Source organism: Adiantum capillus-veneris, chromosome 7 (genome assembly GCF_014529385.1).
Source record: "Adiantum capillus-veneris isolate H3 chromosome 7, ASM1452938v2, whole genome shotgun sequence".
NCBI lineage: Eukaryota > Viridiplantae > Streptophyta > Polypodiopsida > Polypodiales > Pteridaceae > Adiantum > Adiantum capillus-veneris.
The window spans coordinates 54,229,906-54,254,895 of NC_140937.1; the positions used below are offsets into that span (position 1 = coordinate 54,229,906).

Genomic DNA, 24,990 nt, shown 5'->3' on the forward strand with positions numbered 1-24,990 from the left:
GGGAGATGTTGAAACCGGCCCGTAGGGCGGTAGGCGTTGGCTTTCACCCGAAATTCTTTACTTTAAACACACACACAGAGCACTTTGCAAAGAAAACCTGCGACGGGAGTTAACACTTGAATACACACACGGCTCGGAAGCTAGAATGCTCCGAGCAGACGCCGACAACCTGTAGGTCCCAAAATTGGCGCCCCTTTCGGTATTTCTTTATTCTTTAGGAGGGTAAATTACAAGGTAAGGTCCTGGGAATCTTTCACGTGTATCCACCTAGATACCATTTGATTTGGCCAAATTTCGGCAGCATAACAACCCCAAAACTTGCGCGAAACCCATTCCCCTGCTGGAACTCGCTTGCACTGACGTATACCCTCTGATTCCTGTCCAAAAACAGTAAATTCAGCACGCTGTATTTACTGGTTTTTGCCCTGTTTTCAGCCCCAAACAGTCCCCTAACTGTCCTTTGCCAGTGGGGCACGATTCCCAATGATCCTGGCGTCCGTATGGCTGAAAAACAGTCAAATTACAGCGCATACACAGCGCTGATTTTGCACCTGTACGGTGAGGTTATGACCCTCACCAGTGCCTGCTTTGGAGCAGCAGTTAGCTACCCCTGTTCCTGCTCAAGGAGGCTCTTGCCTCAGCACAAAAGCATGAACCCACACAACTGTACATCAGTCAAATGAGTAGCCCTCTTGTGGGGCATCACATAACTGCACGTAGGGGAGAAAGAGAGCAGTATGTAGCGTGCGGGGCATCACTCCCGTCACCATACTGTGCATAGAGGGCAAGGTAAGCATTCCATAGCTTCTGTACCTGTTGCAATCCGCCTGTGGCTGAAAATGGCGCCCCCTTTAATGATATGCAGCTCGTTTTTGCCTCCCAGAGTGGCAGAATCGCTCACAAGCTGACACGTCGCCCAGTTTCCGAGTTTGGGCTTTCCCTGCTAAAAATATCTCAACTGGTGCGTCAGTTGACTTCGCGGCAGAGTTGTAAAGTGTTCCCCTAGTCATACCGAAGGTAATGACACGAACACATTTCGTGGCCCAAAATAGCAGTTCCCTAAATTTTAGGAGATGCTTCCGTTGGGCTCCCACTGGTCTTCTGACCATCTATCCTCATTGGGACCGCATCCAAAAATGCAATGTGGCCCAACTGTCGGATACTTTTTGTTGGTAGTCCCACCTTGACTTTACGCCTTAATTGAGTTCACTTCCTAGTATCCACCAACTTGCTAAGTACGACGGGGGGACCTATATGATCTTGCTCTGAGCCTAGACATCCTCTTACCATACGAATTCCAGTGCCGACCACTTCCCGTCTGCGGGTGAATCTACCGTTCACATTGGCCATACAATGTCCGACCGTTTGCTACTTCAAAAAGAGGGTCTCAAAACAAATAAAATAAACCCCATTGGAAAGAAACCAACAACCAAGGTTAGCAGTTGCCACATCTCTGTGACATGGTTAATAACTGCCACGTCCTCGTGACATACCCCCCTCTTGAAATCGCAAACGTCCTCGATTGCATACCATAAATACACGCCACTGATGATCTTGTGCTATTACCACTCTTTTATCATCGCATGTATCCGCAAGAAAGGTCGTAACATACATAGATACAAATGACTTAATGAGGCCTTCATACTTTTGCCATTTCCATCTATGGCACTGAATTCATATGTACATTTGATGTACTAGCTCTATCATTACCCCTCCTTTGCACACGTTGGGTTGGGGCATAAGTAGGCTGTAACCCAAAGGCTTCAAGGTAAAGCTGCAATACATTTGGTGATTCTGACAGTTCATGCTCTTCCATCCACTTTGCATCCATAGGCGGATAGTTCTTGAACTTCACCAAATAGCGTCTTGCAACTTGTCCTTTAACTTTTCTGTCCTTATGTGCCAAAACTTGCTCAGGTACCAGGATCTCATCAAGTTCCTCAACTTCTGGCTGATCCTCAACTGGCATATCTTCTGGCACATCACCCACGAAGGGTCTTAGAAGACTCACGTGAAACGCATTATGAATCTTCCATGCATCAGGCAATTTCAGCCTGTAAGCCACATCGCTGATCTTGTCAAGCACTTGAAAAGGCCCATAGTAACGCATGCTGAGCTTAGGAAACAGCCGTTCCTTACCCTTCATCTTCTTTAACCTTGCCTTTTCGAACCTTAAAAGAACCCAATCACCACATGATAGTAGCAATTCACGACGGTGACGATCAGCCGCATTTTTCTGTTTTGCCTGAGTCTTCTCCAAGGCAACTTTAATCTTCTTATACATCTCATCCATGTTCTCAACATATCGATCTGCCTCAAAGATCTTGTCCTTTGTATGCAAAATGGGAGGAACCTTTTTGCCGCCTTCAACAATTTCAAAAGGTGCTTTGCCAGTAGACGAATGCACCGTATTATTGTACGCATACTCAAGCATAGGCAAATACTGTTCCCATTTGCCCTTATTATCTGACACATAGCATTTCAGCAGATCTAAGACAGTAGAATTGGCCTCTTCTGACTGTCCATCAGTTTGTGGATGAAACGAAGACGAGAACTTGAGCATAGTACCCATGTTCTCAAACAATCCTCTCCAGAACAAACTGGTCATGCGAGGATCACGATCACTGATAATCGATTGTGGCATACCATGGTACTTAAACACATTGTACATGAACAAGCGTGCCATCTGATCAGATTTTATCTTCTTCCTGACAGGGATAAAATGGGCCTGCTTGCTGAACCTGCAGATAATGGTCCATATACCATCATTCCCTGTTGGCGTCCTTGGAAGATCAAAGATAAAGTCCATAGCAATGCTTTCCCATGGCTTATCCGGAATCGGCAGTGGTTGTAACAACCCTGGTGCCTTTTGCCTGTCAAACTTGACCTTTTGGCAAACTATGCATGCTCGCACAAAGGCATCCACATCTCTCCTCAAGGTAGGCCAATAGAAGAACGTCTCTACCGCTTTAATTGTTGCATCAATGCCACGATGCCCTGCATACGGTGGGACATGACTCTCTTCCATGACCTTATGTCGCAGTGGCCTAGTGACACAAAGTCTGCCATGCATCATCATAAAACCATCTCTGAGGAGGTAGTGCTCGTGATGTTGCCCCTCTTGTAACTGTTCAAAGATCCTTGCAAAATCTTCATCAGCAGTATACTGTTTCTTCATGTCATCTAACTCATGATGATAAGGAATTGACACAGCTGAAATTTGTGGCTTTCTTGATAACGCATCAGCCACAACATTCTTCTTGCCTTCCACATGCATAATCTGGAAGTGGAACATGGAAAGAATGTTTGCCCATCGCATATGCTTTTCGGATAACTTTGACTGTGTCAAGAAGTATCGCAAGGTTTGATGATCTGTTTGGACAACAAAATCAGCACCTAAGAGGTAGTGCTTCCAGCTAGAAAGCGCATGAATCACGGCCAAGAGCTCTTTCTCATAGACTTGCATAGTCCTCTCTGGCCCTTGCAAAATTCGGCTTTCATAGGCTACTACCCGTCCATCTTGCATTAGCACTGCTCCGATGCTACTGCCACACGCGTCACACTGGACCACAAATGACTTCCTGAGATCTGGCAAAACAATAACTGGATCTGAAGTCAACTTTTCCTTTAAGAGACTAAAAGCTGAAATCTCTTTTTGGGTCCATCTGAAAGTGACCTCTTTCTTTTGCAATGCGTGAAGAGGCGATGCTATCTCTGCAAAATTTCTGATAAACCTTCTATAGTAGGAACACAATCCCAAGAAGCTTCTGACATCGTGCACAGTCTTCAAGTCTGGCCATGTCTTGATAGCTTCGACCTTTGCGGGATCCATTCTTACACCATCCTTTGAGGCTATGTGGCCCAGAAAGTGGATCTCTTCAAGGAAGAATTCACTTTTCTTAGGATTGACAAGCAACCTGTGACTGCGCAGCTCTTCGAACACAATGGTCAAGTGACGCCTATGCTCCTCTTCATTCTTCGAATACACAATCATGTCATCGAAGAATGTTCCAACAAACTGTTGATGCGAGCGGAAAATCCGGTCCATCATTCTGTTGAACGTGGCTGGAGCATTTGTTAGCCCAAACGGCATCACTAGAAACTCATAAAGACCAAATGTCGTTCTAAACGCAGTCTTGTGCACATCCTCTCGGCTTATACGAATCTGATGGTACCCACTCTTCAGGTCTATCCTGCTGAAAATTGCAGCACCCTCTAAACGATCGAGAATATCATCAATGCGAGGAATAGGAAACCTATTCTTGATGGTATTCTTATTCAACGCACGGTAATCAATACACATGCGCCATGAGCCATCCTTCTTCTGCACTAGGAGCACTGGGGAGCAAAAGGGTGAAGAACTAGGCTGAATCAGCCCCTTCTCTAATAACTCCTCAACCTGGCCCATAATCTCTTTCTGCTGCGCCGCACTAACCCTGTAGGGAGGTCTATTTGGTGGGCTACACCCTGGCACCAAATCTATCCGATGGTCCTCAGGTCTCTCTGGCGGTAATTGCGACGGTAATGAATCAGAAAAACAGTCACTAAACTTTTGCAAAAATGCTGACCTTTCTTTATCTAACACAGATAAATTTGACTGATCCCTATCTGAGACATCACGTGCAAAAATCAAGTACACAGAAAGATGATTCTTTATTACAGAAGTGATAGCAGAAGCAGATACAATAGGGACTGACTCTCCTTTAAGCTTTACATCCAAGATGTGAGTTTTGCCCCTATGCTGTACAGTGATCTTTTTGTTGTAGGCATCCAAGACTCCATGCACTCGGAACATCCACGGGATCCCCAACAAGGCGTCACAACCTTCGAGCGGCATGATGTAAAACTCTTCAATGTCCACATACGACTGAATATGCAGACGCAGTTTTCCAATGATGGGAGTAACACACTCTGAGTGGCCAGGACATGCCAACCCTGCCTCTGCGGTGTACCCCATCTCTTCAGCTTTGATGCCGAGCTTCATAGCTAACTCTGGTGAGATAAAGTTGGCTTTGGCACCTGGATCAAAGAAGATGAGTGCCGTCTGATCCCTAACTTTACCCCATGCCCTGCATAACTCACTGGCATCTGTGTTGGGTCTGTCACCCACCATGTCTGGCACTAAACCTGCTGTGGGTTTAGGCTTCTTGCCTTTCTGGTCTTCTTTATCCTCTGAGTCAGCTGGCCTTTTCCTTTGTGGACAATTTATAGAAATATGACCAGGCTGCTCGCATATAAAGCATTTGTTCTCAGCCATTAGGACCTTCTTTTCCTCGAGCGACTTGCGCACAAAAGGCTTCCTTTTCTGTTTCTTTGCCTGCGCTCCAGAAGTCCCGGCTGAATCCTTGTCTTTGGTGGCCTGTTCTGACCCCTGTGACGCATCAGGAGCCGTTTTCACAAAGGGCTTCTTCGCTGAATTTTTCTTTTGCTGCCCTCCTTTATCATTGCTCGGAAATCCACTGTCCTCTCCTTTCAACAGGGCAAGACCAGTGTTCGCAACTTCCATAAGCTGAGTGAGGGTAGCCACTCTATTCTTTGTACAGTAATCGCGAAGCCCTTTAGGCAGCCCACAACAATACTTCTCTATCTGCTCTGTCAATGGCACAAATCTGTAGGAGGTCACTGAGAGTAATGCTTTACAAAACCTCCTATTGTACTCCAACAAGCTCTTGCACGAAGCTGCTGTAAGCTGGTGCCAATCTGTCAAGACATCGGCTTCAAATTCATTTGATAGCCAAGCAGATGCAAACATTTGCTTGAAGTAAACCCAAGTGGCGGGTGGTTGTCCTTGCATTAACAATGTCGTCCACCATGTAAGCGCATTGTCCTTTAAGAAAGTGGCAGCTTTCCTGACCTTCGAGGCCTCTGTAAAATTCCCTCCTGCATAAGCTGTATCAAACTGCTGGAGGAAAGTGAGTGCCTTTGTCTTGTCCTCGAAACCACTGAAGGTACTGAACTTTACCGCTGCACCACCTTCTTTGTAAGCCTTCGGCTTCTCTAGTGCCCCCAAGTTGTCATACGGAATGGTCTGCAACATGGGCACTGTACTAGGCATGATCGGCACGTGTTGGCCATTCACATTTTGCGTCAGAGGTGCGATATCTGGCTGCTGTCCAGAAAAACCAGCCATGCCAAAATGACCCTGTGGCACCCCAAACTGGCCCTGGTTGCCGTGGAAACCTTGCTGCATGCCGATAGTACCATACATGGGGTTTGGTATGATGCCTTGCATACCCCCGAACACTGTTCCTGGCAGGTACGGCTGACTTCCAGACGCATAACCAGCCATACTTTGGAACACTGATCCACCCCCGAAATACCCAGGATGTACCGTGGGTGGTGGAAAAACTGAGTGCATAGCCTGGTATCCAGCTCCCTGTCCATTCAAGACAGCATGCTGGCTCTGAAAGGTGGCGGGCTGAACTGGCATAACCTGTGGAATAGGCGTTCTAGCCACCTGTTCAAGCACGGGAGGAACCTGCTTTGGAGCCCCCGACTCCGCAACATGCGAGTGTTCCCTTTCCTCCTGCGCCTCATGAAGTACCTGGGCTTGAGCTTCAACAAGCTCCGTACGCGGCGTAGGTTGCCTATTTTGCTGTTGCACTGGTGGCGCTTGCAAGAATTCCATAAACCTCGGATTCTGCACCAGCTGCGAAAAGACATTCACCGCGGCAACTAACTGAGTCTTAAACGCATCATCCTCAAGTTGCCCTGTCATAAAGCCCTGTACTACTGGAGGGACATTCACGTTGACAGGAGGTACAGACTGACATGGCCGTGAGCTCTTGCCAATCTCAAAAACCATAGGAATCTCCTGCCTGTCCTTTGGAGAGAAACCCTCTTCCATAATTCCCTTCCCCTTGTCGGCCATAGTGTAATCCCCGTGTTCTTGCACTGTGTGTCTTTACCCTGAACAATCCAGGCTCACTCTTTGAGGAAAAAGTGATTGATGTCCCGGCAACGGAACCATGAAACCGGCCCGTAGGGCGGTAGGCGTTGGCTTTCACCCGAAATTCTTTACTTTAAACACACACACAGAGCACTTTGCAAAGAAAACCTGCGACGGGAGTTAACACTTGAATACACACACGGCTCGGAAGCTAGAATGCTCCGAGCAGACGCCGACAACCTGTAGGTCCCAAAATTGGCGCCCCTTTCGGTATTTCTTTATTCTTTAGGAGGGTAAATTACAAGGTAAGGTCCTGGGAATCTTTCACGTGTATCCACCTAGATACCATTTGATTTGGCCAAATTTCGGCAGCATAACAACCCCAAAACTTGCGCGAAACCCATTCCCCTGCTGGAACTCGCTTGCACTGACGTATACCCTCTGATTCCTGTCCAAAAACAGTAAATTCAGCACGCTGTATTTACTGGTTTTTGCCCTGTTTTCAGCCCCAAACAGTCCCCTAACTGTCCTTTGCCAGTGGGGCACGATTCCCAATGATCCTGGCGTCCGTATGGCTGAAAAACAGTCAAATTACAGCGCATACACAGCGCTGATTTTGCACCTGTACGGTGAGGTTATGACCCTCACCAGTGCCTGCTTTGGAGCAGCAGTTAGCTACCCCTGTTCCTGCTCAAGGAGGCTCTTGCCTCAGCACAAAAGCATGAACCCACACAACTGTACATCAGTCAAATGAGTAGCCCTCTTGTGGGGCATCACATAACTGCACGTAGGGGAAAAAGAGAGCAGTATGTAGCGTGCGGGGCATCACTCCCGTCACCATACTGTGCATAGAGGGCAAGGTAAGCATTCCATAGCTTCTGTACCTGTTGCAATCCGCCTGTGGCTGAAAATGGCGCCCCCTTTGATGATATGCAGCTCGTTTTTGCCTCCCAGAGTGGCAGAATCGCTCACAAGCTGACACGTCGCCCAGTTTCCGAGTTTGGGCTTTCCCTGCTAAAAATATCTCAACTGGTGCGTCAGTTGACTTCGCGGCAGAGTTGTAAAGTGTTCCCCTAGTCATACCGAAGGTAATGACGCGAACACATTTCGTGGCCCAAAATAGCAGTTCCCTAAATTTTAGGAGATGCTTCCGTTGGGCTCCCACTGGTCTTCTGACCATCTATCCTCATTGGGACCGCATCCAAAAATGCAATGTGGCCCAACTGTCGGATACTTTTTGTTGGTAGTCCCACCTTGACTTTACGCCTTAATTGAGTTCACTTCCTAGTATCCACCAACTTGCTAAGTACGACGGGGGGACCTATATGATCTTGCTCTGAGCCTAGACATCCTCTTACCATACGAATTCCAGTGCCGACCACTTCCCGTCTGCGGGTGAATCTACCGTTCACATTGGCCATACAATGTCCGACCGTTTGCTACTTCAAAAAGAGGGTCTCAAAACAAATAAAATAAACCCCATTGGAAAGAAACCAACAACCAAGGTTAGCAGTTGCCACATCTCTGTGACATGGTTAATAACTGCCACGTCCTCGTGACAGATGTCCAGAAACTTTAGCTAGGGTTTCCATGGCAGGATACCCCGATTTGCCAGAAGTTGCACTCCGAAGGAAGATGTGAGAAACCATATAACTTCGGGCAAAAAATTTTCTTGAAAGCTTGCCAAGTACTTGGAGTATGCTGCTTGGTAGCTGTAGACATCAACATTTGGCACTGCTTCTGAGAAAAACAGTGACTTGAAACAAATTTGGATCCTTCCCCTGCAAGTGATCTTAATTGGCTTATGCCCTGTAAGACGGTGAAGACGGGAGCGCGTCCGATGCGCGATGAGGTAAGGGTGGGAGTGGCTAATATGTCCAGGGGTCGGAGCACGAAGCTAGAATTCCAAAAGTCTCTGGTTTGCTCTGTCTACTCTTTTGTGGGACTGGTATGCTTTCAGAAAAGCACACGCCTGATCCTTCGATACCACTGTCACAAGACGGGCACCACGTGCCAATAGAAAAGAACAGACTGAATAGACTTTTAGCACTTCAATAACAACTGAACTGAAAGAGAGACGACACGCGACACGAAGTGGCGGAATTCTACCCCAGAGAGTATTGGCCCCAAACCTTGGGGCCCCGTTCGGTATTTCTTTATATTACATCAACACAGTACAAGCCGATACTCCAAACTCTGCACCTTCTCCAGGAAGCATGCCAGGGAATGAGCCCTAACCTCATATTTAAAGGCCCTAGGGCCCAAAAGCAGTTTTCAGTAAAAAGCCTTCAAACTCAAAAGCATCTGGTCAAAAAGCAAAGCCAAAAGCCTGCCAACGTAAATCACGGAATTCCGTACAACAGTCAACGCAAAACGCGGAAATCCGTAAAGCCAACCACGTCATCATGCTAGCGCAGTTTTCAAAAATCTGCCACGTCATCAGTTTGTGTGTGTGTGCCGGTCCTGCTTTATTTTAATCCTTTATGTCACTTGGGGCCCCATCGGACGGGGTCCCCATAAGTTGGTAGGACTTCTTCTTCTGTTACTTGTTCTTCTTAGGGTTTAGGCCCCTCGGCCAGCATCTGCAAGTTGGTTCCATTCTTTAGGGCTTTGACTCGTCAACCGGTTTGTTACATCAGTCTATTCTTGTTGTGCCTTTTACGGACACTTTGCGGAGATGTGCCCTTGTTCCCCGCAACCGAAACACTTCCCCTCTTTGAGATGGTCGTTTCTCTGTTCTGCAGTCAAACAAGGTCGTGCATCTTTCTTTTTCTGGGAGTTCTTCTTTCTATTGTCGTTTGTCAAGGTCTGTTTGGTCCTTTGAGTCAAAACTTCATCAGTGGGGTAGGTCAAGTTACCCGAATGTATCGAGAATCTCCGCTTAGCATGTCCCACCAGTTGTTGTATGGACTCAAACTTTTGTTCAAGACTGTAATCTCGGATCTCTAAAGGGAGTCCGCAGCAAAACCACTCAATTTGTTCTTTGAAAGTGACCTTCTTAAACGAGGAGGTCGGTGGAAAGTAATGCCAAAACCTTTCACAATATACATCCAAAGTGTCACCCTTGGTCATCCGAAGATGGTTCCAAGCAGATCTCACATCTCGTTCATACTCCTGGTCAGCCAAGAAGAAATAAAGAGCTGTTTGAACTTCAACCACTTGGTCGAGCTTCTTTCCTCAGAAGAAGAGTGGACCACCATGTTTGTGCATTTCTCTTTAAAAACGATGATGCCCTCTTGATCTTGGAGTGCTCTAAGTAAAGCCCTCCGGAGAAGGCTATATCAAATTGTTGAATGAAAGCCAAAGCCTTCGAAGCATATCTCGGAATCCAAAAAAGGATTCAAATTTCGTTGATTGTCCACCCTCTTTAAATTCCTTTCGTCGTTTTGTTCTTGTCTTCAAGGAAATCATATTCGTTGGCTCTGTAAAAGTGTTTCTTCTTTGCATAAAACATGTGATTGTCGGAGTCCGAACTGTCAGAGGATGACTCCTCTGTACAACTATCAGAAATGGGTCGGAATCTGATCTTCTTTGCCTTTTTCTTGTTCTTTCCAAAACTTTGTTTCTTGCTTCGCTTCTTGCCCTTTTTGTCCTCCTCGCTCGAGTCGGAGGAGGAAGAGCTAGAAGAACTATTGGAAGAAGAGGAAGAAGAACTGGATAGTCCTTCGAAACGCACATGCTTCTTCTATTTTCGTGCAGATGCAAAAGAAGATTGGCGGCCCAAGTAACCGGGGTAGTCAGTCCCCTTATTGTGCTTCTCCGATGGTTTCTTCGATGTCTTCTTCGTATCTAGAAGCTGATTGATTTGGGTCTGGACCACATCATGGAGTTCTTCTTCAGTGAACATCCTCGGAGTAGGACGTTTCTTGATTGCCCGTTTGATTGGTGTTTCGTTGGCTTTCTGCCACTGGGTATACACTTCAGTCATCGACTGTTGGGTCAAAAATTTTGCATACTCGGGATCCTTGGAAAATTGAAGCATCTCTTTGCGCACTTGTCAACCCATTGTTGGCGTTGCATCTCCATGAGTAAGTCGCTTGAATTTCCCATATTGCCTCTCGCCTCAGGTGTTAGGTGCAGCGGAATGAATGTTTGCGCTTTGCTCAAGATGAGTGCTCCGAACTGTGCTCAAGGTTCCTTTTGTTCTTATGGAAGGGAGAGCCTTTCGTTCTTAATGAGAGAATGCTATGATCACAATAAAGTGATTGGACACTGTGCATGCAAGTGTATGAGACTGAGAGATAGAGAGAGAAGAGAGATACGACACCAGCGACGTTGTAAAAACCCTCCTCCGAAGGCCCCACTCTCGTCGGCGAGAGTGGTCTACTTATGATGGTGGAACAAGTTGAGGGAAACGCCAAGGGCTGGCTGAAAACGCTAGGCATTCTGGGCTGAAAATGCTGATGGCTGTTGGGTACTACTGAGAAGAGGTACTGCGGGTACTACTTCTTCTCCTTTTCTGCTTTCTCAAGCGCTAGCCATGGCAGCATATATAGCCTTCACAAACTAGGTCGAGCAGTCTAGATGGAAATGGTGCACAATGCTCTCTAGTCATAGTTGACACGTACGGTCACGTACGATGGTTACACGTACGAAGACGTGTGGTACTAATCGAACTAAAAAAAATTAGACGTACGTTGACGTAACGTACGATGCAAAAAAATAAATCATATATTTTTCAGAGCTTTTACTCTATTATGAGTAACTACTTAGTATTAAGTACATACAACTCAAAGGAGATGTCTTATAAGTAAGAACATTAAAGATTTGGCCATGGACATTGGAAACGGCAATGTTCGAAAAAAGATGATCATGATTGCATTTGATTTCATAATTCATTACATAAGTAGAGAGTCGAGGCTCGAGAGATACAAGTGACAAAAAGTAGTACAAAAAAGTAGTGACACAACTCATAGTCTCATGGCCCATGGGTACAAACTTTAAAGCATAAAGAGAGAGTTCTAAGTGCTCATATCGCTCTCATCACCGGAGTTGTGGTCCGAGCTTGAGCTAGAGGTAGCTGCATCATCCTCATCACTACTTGCATCAGATGCACTAGATGCAAGACCATAATCTCCCTCACTAAGGATGTTGCCCTCATCATCAAACTCTGGCTCTCTAGGATCCGCAGGTCTAGAAATGGACACATTCTCCAAAGTGGTGTCCGCCATAGTAGATCCGCTACCCGAGCCTCGCCGCACATAGGTCCTGGGTGTCCGTGCCGACGCTCTTCCACTCCCACGAGCAACCGAAGTGGAAGCTCCTCCACCTGTAGTTGCCAAAGCTCACACAACCACCTTCTTGCGGGACCGTGTGCGAGAGACACGGCGATCAATCTCCTCCAACTCCAAGTAGAGGTCTCGAAATATTTGCTCCTCCTCTGGATCGCGATCTTTGTTGAGACTCTTAAGAGTCTCAATGGAGAGCTTGCATTCATCTGCATTCACCTATTTGTCATTTACAACATGCAAGAAGATTAATGGAGTTAGCAATTTGGTATGCCAAAAATATGAGCACATGATACATCATACATATTACATCATACATGTGAAAGCATAAATAAAGAGTATGATGTAGCCAACTCAATTACCTGCCTAGCCATTGGCATCTCGTGCATGGACCTCAACATGCGTAAATTGGAGCGACAATAGATAAGCCGCTCCAATTGCTTCGTAGAAAGCTTGTTGCGGATCTTGGTGTGTATAAGAGAATACGCCGACCAATTCCGCTCACATGCACCCGATGAGCAATCCTAGAGCACATAGATGATAGAAGAGAGGCATGAGATTTGAATTGTGGGAATTTTCAATTGAGAGGTGACTTATGTGACATGTCACATGAATGATGAATGTCAAATGATGACATGATTGAGATTATAAATTTATAATTTATGGTATGGTATTATGTATAATTATTAATATATATGATATACCTGTCCAAGAATCCTCAATGCCACCCTTTGAAGGTGAGGCAATTGATAGCCAAAACATTCCCACCAAAAAAGAGGCTTCACTAACGAATCCCTCTTCCAACACACCGAGGAAGCGAATGCCGTGCCTCTTTGGTCTCCATAGTTGATGAGCTCTCGGAGAAACTCTCCATGGTGTTCTTCATTGAGTATCTTTGGAAGGTACTTGTCGCGCTCCTCTTGAAGTGCTTGATCCGCAAAGATTGATGGCTTTTTGAAAGCCGGATGCAAGAGGACGGCAAAGCCATGGATTGGTCGCCTCATCCAATCCCACCGCTTTTTAACAAGGAAGAGAATGTCATCTCTCTTTGGAGAGTCCTCCAACACATCACTACAAAGAGAGAGAAAGATAGTCAAGCATGGAAGGGTAGAACCGTAGATAGAAAAAGACAACTTACAATGTACATAAATCATAAGGTGATATGTTTACCGTGAACCATCGGGTGCTCCATCAAGAATGGTGGATCTCTAAATCTCTTTGTAAGCCTCCTCCATGAAGTGGTAAAGGAGACCTATGGTAGACCCTTCCATGTCGGTCATCCGAAGCACCTTATACAATGGCAATACCACCATGACAAGACCCTTGACCTCTTGCCAAAACTCCTCCTTCAAGCAAAGCCGTTGGATGGCCTTTGCATCTTGTTGGGATGATTGGGTCTCTTCTTCAATCCATGCTTTGAACTCATCCGAGACCATTGTCTTTTGCAAGTTGGTTTGCACATCATAGAGGCGCTCAAGGAGGAGCCACATAGCGGCAAAGCGTGTTGCGGAAGGCTTCTTCAACTCCAAGCCGGAGTAAGTGCGATATATCGCAAGACTCTCACCTTTTTGTTGATGAAGTTGACGATGGAGAGGGCTTGGGATAGAATGTCCTTTACCCAAGGTATGTCGCCAATGTCCTCCAAGAGGAGGTCAATGCAATGTGATGCACATGGAGTCCATACTATGTGTGGATACTCCGCCTCTAGCTTTTTGGCCATGGAAGCACAATTGGAGGCATTGTCAGTGATTACTTGAATGACGTTGCTTGGACCGATCTACATATGGAGAAAGAAGGGAAAGTGAGAAGAGCCAAGGCAAAAGACAAAATTGAAAATAGCAGATACTTGAGAGTGGAATCAAAAATTTTACCTCTTTTATGGCTTGACGAATGTGGCGGTAAATGAAGACACCCGTGACCTTTTTCCTCCTTGCTCCCGCATCAACCGCTCGCAAGAAGTAGGTGCCAAGAGGGCATGAGACAAGGATATTAATGATTCCCCTCTTCTTGCGGTCACTCCATCCATCGGTGAGAATAGAGCAACCATACTTTACCCATCCGGCACGCACGGGGTCAAGAGACTTGTCGATTCGTGCCCTCTCTTCATCAAGCTTTTTGGTGCGCATGTCATGGTATGACACTCCCGTCCACCCTTCACATGGACCAACCGCGGCAATAGCCTTCACCATGCGTTTCCAACGATCCGTGCGAAGAATGTGAAAAGAGAGATTGCACTCAATGATGGTGCGTGCAATCTCTATCTCCGCTTGTCGTTGCCTCTCTTTGAGGAAAGACAATGGACCGGAAGTTCCACCCACCGTTTGTGCAAGAGTAGCTTGCTTTGGAGGCCGCCCACCATGACTTCTTTTGCTCTTCTTTGAGACGCTACCACCCTCGGTGGAGGCCATGGTAGCGCCGCCGGATGCAACGGACATTGAATGAGAAGCATCCTCTCCCGAATCGGAGAGATCATGGTCGGGCGGAACCACCTCCTCCGATGCCTTTGCAACCGCCTTGCGCGTCTTCAAGGGGAGATACTTTGCTTTGCACTCTTGGAGAATGTCGTCGGGGATATTCGGACAAGGACCCGCTTCCCCTCCCACCTTGGTCAAGTGGATGATAAGGCGGGTGGAGCTTGAGGTCATGGTCTTCGGGCAATATTTGCAATACCATTTGCAAACATTTTGCTTGTTCTTCACCCTTTCAAAGTAGCAGCAATGCTTGTTGAAGGCTTCATGAAGAGCGGGCGGCATTATGGAGAGCTTGCGGGATGGGGAGTGATGAGAGAACTTTAGAGTAATGGAGAGCTTGAAGGAGATGGATGGAGATGAAGGGAGCTTAAGGAATAATGGAGAGCTTGAAGGAGATGAAGAAAGCTTGAGCCTTGAAGGAACAATGGAGAGCTTGAAGGAGATGAAGGGAGCTTGAAGGAGTAATGGAGAGCTTGAAGACTTGATGGAGTGCCAAAGCTTGAAGCCTTGATGGAGTGCCAAAGCTTGAAGCCTTGGCCCTTGATGAATGGAGAGAGCTTGAGGGATATATGGAGAAGAAGAGAGGGTGGGCAACCTTATATAGGTTTTGAGGAGAGAGGGAGAAGAGGGTTAAAGAGAGAGCATGCTTCAAAATTCAAATTCCATGTGCCATGGCCATAGCCCATGTGGCTTTGTGTGTGTGTGTGTGTGTGTGTGTGTGTGTGGATGTTGGGGGAGGGGGGGGGGGGGGGATGGCACATTGGCTTATGATGCCCCAAGGGCCAAGGCTCCAAGGCCCCCAACGTTCAATTTTTAACATTCAAAAACTGCCAGCACGTGGCGCTACAAAACGGCTGTAAAAACAGTCAAAAAAGTCCACCAACGGTCACTTTTTTTTATGATCGGACAGAACGGACGGGACGGACGGAACGGACGGGACGTTCCGTTCGACGGACGTGGACAACCCTGTCTCTAGTGGAGGGGTGCTCTGGATGCAGTATGCATGTGGACTCACAAGCTAGCTCAAAACCGACAGACAATGCAAAAACATGAAAATAGAACTAACAATGAACTGAACAAGGATCGGAAACAGTATACTAGACAACCACAAGCCCTCCAAGGCAACACCTTGTACATAACCAAATGACCATACAAGACTAGTCTCACTGCGGCCAACTCTACCCAGTCCACGACTACACAACAAGGTACAATGGGGATGTAGAGGCTGCAGTGCAATGAAGAGTGCAATGGGTGCAAGGTACAAGACACAACTGAAAACCACAATGTAACTAGACAACGGGACTACATGGCTTACAAGCCCAACTGCAGACAACCAAAATGAAGTGCTCCAAGGCTAGTGCCCAAGAGTGCAAGGCGAGTGCTCTAGATAGTGAAACACACAATGGTAAGACTATGGCAAGACCCACAAGTGACAAAACACTGGCTAGACTCTCAAGAACGGTCTTTTACTCTGCTATCCATGCTATATATATCCACAAGCCAAGGCCATTGCACAGCCACCACATATCTGGTACTACTGGAAATATTTGGCCAAGGCAACTCCTGGCAACCGAAAATGTCTGCTACTAGTGGCCTAGTAAAGCCACTTGTGAGTCGGGCCACTAGTCGCCTGGCTGGCCACTGGACGACTCTAGCCCCCGCCTGGTCCACTATCGCCCCGGCTACTAAAGAAGTATTGTCTGGTAGCTCCTAAATGGTCTGGAAGGACTGGCCATAGGCTGGCAACACTCTGGATGGTGAAGGCTACCTCTCTGGCCAAGGTGGTCTAAGCCCCACACGGGCCGGCCAGTGTGTCCACAATGGGTGCTTGCCGGTGGGGCAGTCCAAGAGTACCCGAGGCCCCGGACCAAGTATGGTCCAACTCGAAGATGGCGTCTTTTGGAGCACGTCTACCAAGGTGGCCATACAAGATGAGCCCTGTGTAGCCTTGTAGCCCCACTACAGATGCCCGCTACTATTCCACTCACCATCCCGATGAGTGGTCCAATGAGGGGTGGCACGCCAAGAACTGTTGCGAAGTAGATGAAGTAGAACTGCACTAGTAGAAAAGAAAAACACTGCAAAAATCTGACTGAGAGAATGGGAAGCTAGTGAAAATCATGCCGAAGCTAAATCTGAGAATAAAGCAAGTACAATAGGCCTGGAAATGGTGGTGAGGCCCTAAGGGTGCGGTTGTTGGTAATTGATACAAATCTGAAAACTTGACCCACATATCACCTCGAGAACAATGAAAGACGGAGTTTTCATAAAATCACCTAAACCAAGCATGCGTCCACAATTTTTTTCACTATCACGGTGGAGAAAGGAAACCACACTTTCACCACAAGATGAAGAGAATGGAAAGTAAACTACACCGCCTGAGTTTGAGGGATCAAGGAGAGGAATGACTGAACAAGAGATGGGATAGGAGCAAAAATCTAGAGACGGGGAGGGGAAAAAAGAATTATAAGTCTACTCCATGATAGAGATGCTTGAGAAAGAGAGATAGAGAAAGAGAATATAATGTGCAACGGAAGTGAGTGGTGGTGTATGGCTCAGGGTGAGTGCTCGAGGTTCCTTTTCAATTAACGGAAGGCATAGCTCACATCCTCATCTGTCATAAACGGTGCCATCATCACCACCATCACCATCACCATCATCCTCGTCCTCGTCCTCGTCCTCGTCCTCGTCCTCGTCCTCATCCTCATCACCACCAACTTAGCATGAGGCCCTCTCTTGCTCACCTTCAGGCTTCATTAATTTCTGCCCCAAAATTAATGTCATTATTAATGCCCGCTGGCTGGCCGTACAGAATCACTTTCCATATGCATCCGTACTCGGAGCAGTACGGAAGTACGGCTGGGCATCCGTACACGTGTGAAAAAAACTATGGTGTGCGGGTAGAGCAGCCAAGGACCTAGAGTCCAAGTGTGGTGATCACACAAGATGGCTCACAAATGAGACCTCAATCCTATTTATAGCACTTCTTAACCTCGCTTCAACAAAGGGTGCCTTCACACGCATAGTCAATTCACACTAGCCAGACATAGCTCCGACGCCCATCCTGATGTTTGGGGGCATAACACTAATGGTCATTTTCTAAGCATCCAAAGGTGAATAACGATCAAATACATATATAATCTGGTAATGTGATTTTTTCAACACACACACGTTGGTACGATCTATACGTATAGATCCGTGCACCATACGTTCTGTATGGTATGAACGATCCGTATGCGGTACATATCCTACCTTGAAGTGGATTGCGCCTCTATGATGAGAGAGAGGGAGAGAGCGTGGCGCTTCAAGTATATAAACTCCATCTTTGGAATTGTGGAATAAAGAAATACAGTGAGAGGCGCCTAGTTGAGGGGCCAATGCTGCCTGGAGTGGAACTCAACCACTTTGTGTCTTGTCTACTTCGTGGTGTTCTCTCTTTCAAGTTCAAGTATTCGTAATTTTTGGTTCAGTTTTATATTGTTGCAGTATTTCTACCTCACCGGTACTCGGCTTTCCGGTTATAGAAAAACATCAAAAGAGAGTGCTTTTAGGGATTTTAAAGGCCAAAACTACCTTCATCGTTAGCTTCTCTTTCTAGTGTTGTATCTTCTTCTTCGGACTCCATAGCTTCCAAATGTCCAAATGTATACAGATGCAGGATCGGTTTGCTTGTTGGAAAAGCAAACTGTTGACGCACTGATACCTTTGGATGAGTTGGAAAACGCACCAAGTGACATCGGAAGATAACAATTGAAACAAAATCTGCAACATTTTACATGCTTGAAAAAAAGAGAACTTTACACTTTGAGATAGTAGCAGAGTTCCACTCCCGAATGTACCAACCCCTCAACTGGGTACTCCATGCGGTATTTTGTTATTATTGGTCTTCTTTGATACAACTACTAGGAGAAGCACTCATACTGCACCACTCTGTCAATGGCTCCCCAAGGCTATTAATTTATAGACCCTTGGCTTCTTAATTTTACAAAGTCAAGTTTTAAAGTTGATGTTCCCAAAAGCTCAAAAAAGTCCATGCTTTCAATGACTGACACAAGAAGCTCTTTCAACATCCAGATGTTGTACATCTGTCTCGGTATATTTAACAAACAAGTTCGGCCAGATCTTAGTCCTTTGGCTCAGTGCTGATCCAGATTGACTCTGTCCCCCACGGGCCTCTCCTTCAAGTCAGTCCAAGGTCATGTCACATCATCGAATTGTGACAAGAGTGGGCAGTAATACACACACTCAAAACCTGCACCTTCTTAGCTGAAAATCTGCAGCAGCTTTTCTGCAAAAAAAAGAGAGGCAGCCAGGACACCTCTGGGGGGGGGGGGGGGGGGGGGGGGGGGGGGGGGGGGAGAGAGTTTTCGAAAGAGAAATGAAATGACATGAAATGTTACATTAAACGTCTTCAGAGGCCAAAATGACCTATGAGACCAGACTGATACAATCCTTGTGGATCTAATCCAATGTCTGGGTACAAAAATAGAATGAAGTAAGTGAAAGACTAAAACTAAAAGACTAAAATCGTCAGTTTGAAAATCATCATCATCACCATCCACACCCGAGGATGCCCAGCATCGGGCGCGCATTGTCCGAGAAAGTATTGCATCGATCGTTGAAGAGCTTCGTCAATGTCCGCCTATGTAAATAGTCGTACTGGGCGTCTCCCGCGTCGTGCTAGAAAAGTCCTGATTCTCTAGTGGAGCCTCCGTCAATGTCGTGGTCGCCCCCGTAGACGTGGGCGCTAATATACCTTTGGTAGAAGTGGGCTCTGAAGTCTATTGTGAAGCATGCTCATCCGGCTGCTGAGTACCTGCTCTAAAGAAGTCACTGATCTCCCTCTATGAATGTCTCCCACTACCTGGTCTCCTCAAGAGACTTTCCCTGTGTCTATGCACCTCTAGCAAAAACAACCCGAGGCATCTCTGATCCTGATATCGCATGACTTTAGCCAACGGTCCAAGGCCCTCTTTGAATAGATAGTGAAAGCGCCCTCATATCTCGTAGTATACCGGACAATGACAAATGTGATGTAACTTTGTCTCTTGCTCTATATGACATAATCGGCATATCCTGGTTTCTGCTGGTACTCTCCTAAATCTGCAAGTCTCAATCTCTATCTGATGCGATGATGTGCGCATCTGACCAATAGCACATTGAATCCAATAGGATAAATGAGTGTCCATATAGGCCGGTTTGATCACATATCAATCCTCTGTTAGTTGGAGGAGATGCTCTCTATAGAAAGCCATCTTCGTGCCCAACTCTTGTACCGGCTATATCCGTGCTTCTGGTATCTAGTTGAATCCTGACGTATAAGTCTAGTGGTCTCTATCCGTGTGAGAGAAAGGGAGGGAGCATCCAAGGAGTACTTGAATGGAGGCAATCTATCCATGCTAAAGCCATGTGACTAAAACCATGATGTCATCTGCCCAAACCAACATGTTGTGTCCCCTTGTAGCGCCAGCTGTCGAGATGACTGGAGTGCTAGCCGAGCATATCTGTCTATGGAAAGGTCCCATAAATTATGCATGAAGGAAACTGAATCATAGAGACTAGAGGCCTCTCCATACATCTCCATCCATCAGTGCTACCAGATCTGCCCTGGTGGTCCATTGAGGGCCCCCAAATCTGAACCTCATAGAGCATAGTTGAAGTACAAAGCATCTTAAAGACGCTCCATCCCCTCCGGGGAGTCGGAAATCAACACAATATCATCAGCATACAGCAATAGTGGGATCCATATCCCTGCCAACTATGCTCCTCTATCACCATCCCTCTCAATTGTAAGGTGCAGCGGAATGAATGTTGAACTTTGCTCAAGATGAGTGCTCCGAACTGTGCTCAAGGATTCCTTTTACTTACGGAAGGGAGAGCCTTCCGTTCCTTTAGTGAGAGAGTGCAATGGACACAAACAAAGTGGATGAACACTGTTAATGAAGGTGTTGAGACTGAGAGATAGAGAGAGAAGATAATACGACACCGGGAAGTTGTCAAACCCTCCTCCAAGGGCCCCACTCTCGATGGCGAGAGTGATCTACTATTGATTGCACAAGTCTCTACAATGCTTGAACTTGACGATGATGAGGACGACGACAAGACAACTGAAATCTGAGAATGCTAAGGCCTGAAATCTGCAAATCTTTATCTATTGAATTATGATTCTATGTCGGTGGTGATGTCGATGGCGACGATACGACGACGACGCGCTAAAAACGCAGATGCTGAAATCTGCATTTTCCGGGCTGAATCTGCAACTTCGCGGGATCTGACCGTGCGGCGAGGATCTGCTGCGGGAAGGTGAGATCTGCGAGGTTTGGGGGTTCTACTGCGGGTTCTAAATGCTGAAAACTGAAAACGTTGATGCTTGTGGGGATTCCGTCGCGAAGATCTGCAAAAACGCTGGACTGCCAGGGAGATGCAAAAACATTAGGGCTGGGTTCTATCTTCTGCTGCTGCCGGTGACCTTGCAATGCAAAACGCTAGGCTGATCTACTGTGGTTTAGTCGCCATGCTGATGCAGAAGCAAAATGCTGGCTGATTTGGGTAATTGTCCAAAAATACGCTAGCTCTTATGCTGTATAGCAAAAACGCTAGAGGTCTTTGGGGTCCTACCGAGAAGTTGTCTGTGAGCAATGCTCCTACTGCCTCTTCTGCCAGAAAGTGCTAGCGCTAGGTTTCTACTTATACAAACTTAGCAAAATTGCCCTACCTACTTTCCAACAAAAGTCACTTAAAAATAATAAGTGAAAAATGTCAAAAACAGGGAAAATAGGTCTATGCACTGTAAAAATGCTCCTGATGGATTCTGATGGAATGCTAATGATCATGATGTGTGCAACTAGAGGATATGCATCTACTCTAAGTGTCTAGTCATGCACGGTCTGCGAACAGACTCACAAAAGTGCCAGATCACTTCCTATTCTAGATTGACTTGACTAAACTAAAACATGGTCATGTTGTAGCTTGTCCACGGACACAAAGGGTTGGATGTGTCACGTGACATCCCCTCCTTTTCAAAGTGAGGTACTTGTACCGAACTGTATGGCGTCGAGGGAAATCGCCAATAGCATACGGAATCCTAGAAAGGACTCTTCTCCGGCCCACTCTGATGTGTGGGTCGTGTGGTACTTGAACTTCATAAAGGTCTGCAACGCTTGCTTCTTTGGGCCGCACCGAAAGTGACACAAAGGCATCTGTGGCTCCTTCAATGCTTCAACTTCGTCTAGAGTCATGCTTCTTCCTTCTTCAAGAATCATCATGGCTGAAAATCCTTGAAACCACTTCCAACACAAAAACATTAACATACCTATTCCATGTAAAGTGACTGAAAAAAATCTCGTCTTCCTCAAAGACTGTGCATGCAATGTAGATGAACAAAGAGACGGAGTGCCAAACCGTTCACCACACACACGCAAACAATGAGATCAACTCTTGTCTTGCTGATCTAAATCAATCAATTGTGGCAAAACACAATGGAAATGCCCATGCTTGGTGCTCATACTTTCTTGTGCTCTTTCTACGACTTTGTCGTGCCAAGGAAGAGACATGGACTGTGACTTCCTTGAATGCATACTTTTCAGCTTTTCATGAATAATCCGCATACATCCGTGCTCATTCATGAGTGAAACGTGCTCAACGTACAATATGTCATGCCTAGGAAAAGGGATCACATAAAGATGCTGACTAAAATACAGGAAACGATCACGAATGAAACACTCGAACAATGCGTGCTGACGAATCATTCGAACACATAGTACTTCCCGTAAGGGTTCTTTGGACCTAGGCTCGAGAGCCAAGATCGGTGCTTCATGTTTGATCTAAACTGCGGTTTGCTGTGGACCTCGACTCGAAAGCGAAGATCAATTCTTCTCGAATCTGCAACGAGGTTAGCTTCGCTAGAAAAAGCTTCAACTAAACCATCATCCTGGTAAACAATCACGTCTTGATGATACAAATCATCATGCTTGTGAGAAATCACATCTTGAGCAAATCATCATGCTTGTGAAAAATCACATCTTGATCATCATGCTTGTCATTGTCATTCAATTCATCATGCTTATCATTATCATTCATTTCATCATGCGTATCATCATGCAAATCCTGTGTGTCATGCTTTGGAGAAGAAGAGACGGAGAGAGTCTCCTTCTCCTGATTCGGTTCAAACTGCGCCTGCACAATAGAAAAGAGTCGCAAGAACTCTTTCATGTGTTGGTCGCTCTTCTCTTTTCTTGCTTTGTTCTCGCGATCAAATTCTACTTCTCTTGCTGCTCGTACTTACGCTCGATGACTTCCAATCTTTCTTCGCGTTCACGTGCTATGGCTGCCATTCATTCTTCGTATTCACGTTCTATGGCTGCCATTCTTTCGTCGCTTTCTAGCTTATTGTCCATCATCATCTTGTCAAAAATCTCCATAGGAGTTAGTGCAATCCTTGGCGTAGATGGGAAAGGGGGAGGGTCGAAAAACCTCCTAGTGGGGAAAATTCTTCTTCGCCTCTCTCATGCTCATCATCTCCAAGCGAAGTATCCATGCCGCTTCGAGTGATGACCATCCACTGAAGTCTTGGGTTCTTGTGGGTTCTTGTGGTCTTGGGTTCTTAAGTTCACGAGGAACTTGGGTTCTTGGGGGTCTTGGTTCTTGAGGGTCTTGAGGTTCTTGAGGTTCTTCTTTCGCTTGCAATCTGTGTTAGAGAAGGATCTTCTCTTCGCCCGAGTTCTTCTCTTTTCCACGAGTGCACCCCTTGGCGGCCTTGCACTCACACCAAGGTTGTTTTTTCCCACCTCACGTCGATTGGCCGGCCCCTAAGTGCACGGTCCGCTCTCAATGAGTGAAAAGAGGCACAAGGGGAGGCTGGACAAGCCCTTCTTTCTTGGGTTTCCTGTCACTCTTCAAAAACACGATTAGGAATTCACACGCCCAAGAGGACTTGGGTTACGTGCGACCACAACAAGCAAAAAAATTATGTGGTTCTTTCCTAGAGTGATATAGAACACTGCCAAAGCTCTGATACCAATGTAAGGTGCAGCGGAATGAATGTTGAACTTTGCTCAAGATGAGTGCTCCGAACTGTGCTCAAGGATTCATTTTACTTACGGAAGGGAGAGCCTTCCGTTCCTTTAGTGAGAGAGTGCAATGGACCGGGCTGAATCTGCAAACTTCGTTGGATCTGACCGTGCAGCGAGGATCAGCTGCGGGAAGGTGAGACCTGCGAGGTTTGGGGGTTCTACTGCGGGTTCTAAATGCTGAAAACTGAAAACGCTAATGCTTGTAGGGATTCCGTCATGAAGATCTGCAAAAACGCTGGACTGCCAGGGAGATGCAAAAACGCTAGGGCTGGTTTCTGTCTTCTGCTGCTGCCGATGGCCTTGCAATGCAAAACGCTAGGCTGATCTAATGTTGTTCAGTCGCCAAGCTGATGCAGAAGCAAAACGTTGGCTGATCTAGGTAATTGTCCAAAAAAACACTAGCTCTTATGCCGTGGAGCAAAAACGTTAGAAGTCTTTGGGGTCCTGCTGAGAAGTTGCCTGTGAGCAATGCTCCTGCTGCCTCTTCTGCCAGAAAGTGCTAGCGCTAGGTTTCTACTTATACAAACTTAGCAAAATTGCCCTACCTACTTTCCAACAAAAGTCACTTAAAAATAATAAGTGAAAAATGTCAAAAATAGGGAAAATAGGTCTATGCACTGTAAAAATGCTCCTCATGGATTCCGATAAATTCTGATGGAAATGCTGATGATCATGTTGTGTGCAACCAGAGGATATGCATCTACTCTAAGTGTCTGGTCATGCACGGTCTGCGAACAGACTCACAAAAGTGCCAGATCACTTCCTATTCTAGATGGACTTCACTGATGGAAATGTTGATGATCATGTTGTAGCTTGTCCACGGACACATAGGGTTGGATGTGTCACGTGACATCAATGTAGTTAGCAACCTCATCCACATGCATGCCAAATAGTGTACGAGATAGCGGACAGCCCTGTTTCACCCCAAGGTAGTTAGGTACGTAGTGTTCGGTACAAATTCGGTTCGTATGGTACGTAGTACAGAATGGATTGAGTTTTTAGGTACGTAAAAATTCGTACTTTTTTTCACAAAGCCTAAAACTGATAGTACTTCAGACATTTATATATGCATTCACCAAGACTTCTAACAAAGACTAGCAAATCAACAATAGACCATTGCAAATGCCAAAAACTAGAGTTCACGACTCTACTGATCAATGAAAACACAAAGCTGAGCTTAGCTAACCAAATAGTGCCAAATGTCTACTGTCATGGTCACATAAAACTAAGAGCATCAATAATAAATACATAATGAATCATGAGAATCCAAGACTTGAAGTCTGAAGTCCTGACTCTAACAAGTAGTAAGTACTACAAATCGCACAATGCAC

At 46.2% G+C, this 24,990-nt stretch overlaps 1 protein-coding gene and 1 pseudogene across 5 annotated transcripts in view; both read right to left on the minus strand.

Annotated features, from left to right (window-relative positions):
- LOC147453869 (putative serine/threonine-protein kinase PBL7) overlaps positions 1–24,990 on the minus strand; it is a 52,624-nt gene that overhangs the window by 21,937 nt on the left and 5,697 nt on the right. The window lies entirely within an intron of this gene.
- LOC147453870 (uncharacterized) lies at positions 11,851–17,744 on the minus strand (annotated as a pseudogene). Its single transcript, XR_015188731.1, has 5 exons — positions 13,989–17,744; positions 13,331–13,894; positions 12,822–13,177; positions 12,480–12,641; positions 11,851–12,336 (listed from the first exon to the last, which is right to left on the minus strand). The product of XR_015188731.1 is annotated as an uncharacterized LOC147453870 (transcript).